Source organism: Myotis davidii, unplaced genomic scaffold (genome assembly GCF_000327345.1).
Source record: "Myotis davidii unplaced genomic scaffold, ASM32734v1 scaffold2621, whole genome shotgun sequence".
NCBI classification, from domain to species: Eukaryota; Metazoa; Chordata; class Mammalia; order Chiroptera; family Vespertilionidae; genus Myotis; species Myotis davidii.
In genome coordinates, this window is record NW_006291205.1 from 417,147 (window position 1) to 420,741 (window position 3,595).

Here is a 3,595-nt window from a genome sequence, read left to right on the forward strand (position 1 = left end):
AGCCCTACCCAGTTTGGCTGAGTGGATAGAGCATCCGCCTGCAGACCGAAGAGTCCCAGGATCAATTCTGGTCAAGGGCACATGCCCCAGTTGTAGGCTTGACCCCCAGTGGCGGGCATGCAGGAGGCAGCCAATCAATGATTCTCTCTCATCATTGCTGTTTCTATCTCCCTCTCCCTTCCTTTCTGAAATCAATAAAAATATATTTTTTAAAAATCGTAGAAGTGAAATTAATTTCAGGGACAGAAATTTACAATCTATTGATAAATATGGGAAAAGTCATTTATAAATCAGTGTACTGTAGGCTTCTCATTTTATATTTGAAAGGATTATATCTGCACATATTTAATTCTCCAAAAATTTATACAATAAAGGAAGAATAAAGGGGAGGCGGGTATTTTAGAAGGATGTTATGGTTTTCAGTCCCCTCAAGATCCTGGCTACCCTAGGGGGTGTATTAGGGTTCTCCAGAGAAACAGAACCAGTATATATATATATATATATGGATCTTGATATGACATATATGTACATATATATCCATATACATATATATCTATGTACATATGTGTGTGTGTAAATATATTTACATATATATATATATGGTGGGGCAAAAGTGGGTTTACAGCTGTTCATATGGAAAACAATACAATCATTAATAAATAATAATACAAGAATAAACTTTTGCTTAGTCACAACTGTAAAGCTACTTTTGCCCGCCCCGTACATACATTAGCATAGGTTCTGCGTTTATGATAGGAGTTGGCTCACATGCTGTGGAGGCTGGGGCCCACAGTCTCCCACCTGCACGCGGGGGAACCAGGACAGCGGGTGATGCATTCAGGCCGTTAGAAACCCGAGAACCAGGAGCGGCCAAGTCTCTGGGCAGGAGAGGGATGTCTGGGCTCCGGCAAGGCCATTCGCCCTCCTTCTGCCTTTCTCCACCCAGGCCCTCACCAGCCTGGCTGCTGCCCACCCACACTGGTGGGAGCAAGCTTCACTCAGACTAACAATTCAAATGCTAATCCCTTCCGGACACAGCCTCACAGACACACTCTGAAATGAGGCTTTCCCCGCCGTCTGGGCCTCCCTCGGTGGGGACCGAGGTGGCTGCCCGCCAAGCGGGGAGTGGGGGAGCACGGTGGGGGAGGGGGACCGCTGCCGCAATGCGCGCTTTCCTGGGAGCCCAGATGGAGAGGGGGCGCCGAGCGCGCGCGCCGCGGGCTGTGCTTGCGCGCCCCCGCCTGGGGCTATAAAAGCCTCATCACCTGCGGCCACTGAGCCTCCAGTGGTCCGGAGAAGCCAATTCACCCTCTCCAGCGCCATCTCCGCTCGACATGGACCCTGAGACCTGCCCCTGTCCTACCGGTGAGCCCCCTCCCCCACCCCATGCTGCGGCACAGCGCGCCCCGCACTCCCAAGGAATCCCATGTCCTCTGGCTTCCGACAAGGACTTTGGGGGGAAGGGACCCTTATTTCCCACTTTAAACCTCCTGAAGGGTGGGCATATCCCAAAGGGCACTGAGGTTCGGCACCCCGCCTCCTCCCTTTAGCCCTGGCCCCGCCCGAGTTTTCCCACTTGAACCATTCCTGCAGCTTCTCCCCTCTCCCCTTCTAGGAGGGTCCTGCACCTGCGCTGGCGCCGACTCCTGCAAGTGCGAGGGATGCAAATGCACCTCCTGCAAGAAAAGTGAGTGTGGGACCCGCTCTGCCCCTGCCTGCTCTTCTCCCCCTGCCTGTCCAGGCTACATGGAGAGACCCCGGGGCCCCCTACTACATTCCTTCTGACTCTTTCCGGGACAGACGTCCTGGGGAGGCCTGAAGATACAATCGGCCTGGCCCCACCCCCAGTGATTCATCCAGCAGGCCTGGGGCAAGGCGTTTTGGAAATTCCCAGAAGATTCCAATAGGTAGCTGGAACTGAGGACTGTTATCCTGGTCCACCTCCCCATTTCTCTCCCCCCCCTAAAACCTCCAGTGCCTGGGGGAGCCATTAGTGAGTTTGGGGGTTGACTCTGGACTTCCCATCCCCCTCAGGCCTTTGTGGATACCCCTTAATGTGACCTCCCCAGGTCTCCCCAGACGCAGCAGCAGTGTAATGTGCAGGGGGAGTAGGAGGTAGGAGGAGGCCTCTCTTTTCCAGGAGTTGTAAGACTAGATGACCCCATGGGTCTCCTGGACCCCCCACACCTGTACCCTCTGTGCTTCTCCTAGTGCGTCCTCCAAGCGTCTTTTCAAGGCCGTGTGCCCTGTGATGCTTTTTCCGTCAGGCCCCACTCTCCCCAGCCGGGGCTGACCCTGCCATCCTGGACTCCCCTGTGTGACCAGAAAGGGGACTGGGCCTCAGGCCAGGGGGTAGCGCCTGGGTTTCTTACTTCATGGTTAAGGCTGGGGACAGTGGAACCGGGAAGGGCCTAGGGGAGCAGTAGCAACAGGAGGGAGCCCGGGGCGGCGTTGGCTCCCTAGAAACGTTCCGGGGAAGAAGAGAGCCAGGCGGCAGCTGTCAGCTCACTGGACAGTGGGAGGAGAGGGCCTTGGGGACAGGTTCAGGGGGCTAGCCGGGAGGAGCTGCCACAGCCCATGGCTCCCCTGGTGACAGGCCCATGGGGACCCTTAGAGTTTAGGAGAAAGAAAATTCACTTGAAAGGGAGGTCCGAGTGAATGTGCCCAAGGAGGGCCACACTGGCTTCTTTGTCTCGAAGGGGTTCATCTGGTCTCCGAGGTGGGGATCCTAGGGGAGTTCTCAGGGACGATCTCCAGAGACCATTCCTCAGCTTTTCTAGATGGTGGTGTCCACGGATTGGTCAGCACCAGGGCAGGGGGGTCAATAGACATTGCCACCTGGTTTTGCTGCTTTTCGGGGCCTGGAGCTGAAATATAGCCGAGGCCTAGATGTTATCTCCGGGGAGGAAAGGTCAGGCTGGGACCAAACCGCAGGATCAGCGGGAGGCTGGGGGAGGGAAGGCGACCCCGGGCAGCGAGGCCTGGCACTCGTTTTGCTCATTGCTGGGCACCCAGGGCTTTCCGCCCTGGTGACCTGTGTGTGGCTGTAAGTTGCTCCGCTCGTCTGTTTGGCTATTTGTCTCAGGTTCTCAGCTCCAGTTGCCAAGGAATTTTCCTAGCTTCCTCCTATCCTGCCTCACCAGCACCTACCTGAGGGGCTGGGGGCTGGGTACCCCTCTCCCACAGGCAACCCAGCATGCAGCTGACACACCATAGACGCTGAGTCAGACCAGATGTGACAACAGCCAGCCTCCTGACACCTCTCCTTCTACCCCCTCCCCTTGTTTTACCCGCAGGCTGCTGCTCCTGCTGCCCGCCTGAGTGCGAAAAATGCACCAAGGAGTGTGTGTGCAAAGGCGGAGAGGGGCCGGAGGCCGAGGCTCAGAAGTGCAGCTGCTGCGATTGAGATGAGGACCTGCCCCTCCAGGAAACACGTGTAAATAGTGCTGAGTGGCCCAGGGCCACCTTCCCTGCGGGAGGGTGGGGGGGGGTCTTGGCTGTGTGCCCCCCACTCCTGCAAGTGACAATAAAGCCTATGAATGGCATAAGCCAAGGACTGGTCTCTTCTTAAAGGGGAAGGATGGGGGCGGGGGGG

At 56.1% G+C, this 3,595-nt stretch overlaps 1 long non-coding RNA gene across 1 annotated transcript; it reads left to right on the top strand.

Moving 5' to 3' along the window:
* The first annotated feature begins 1,113 nt into the window (after positions 1-1,113).
* Positions 1,114-3,548, top strand: LOC102767873. The gene is made up of 3 exons (XR_435702.2): positions 1,114-1,365; positions 1,616-1,687; positions 3,297-3,548. It is a non-coding gene; the product is annotated as an uncharacterized LOC102767873 (long non-coding RNA).
* The last annotated feature ends 47 nt before the right edge of the window (positions 3,549-3,595 follow it).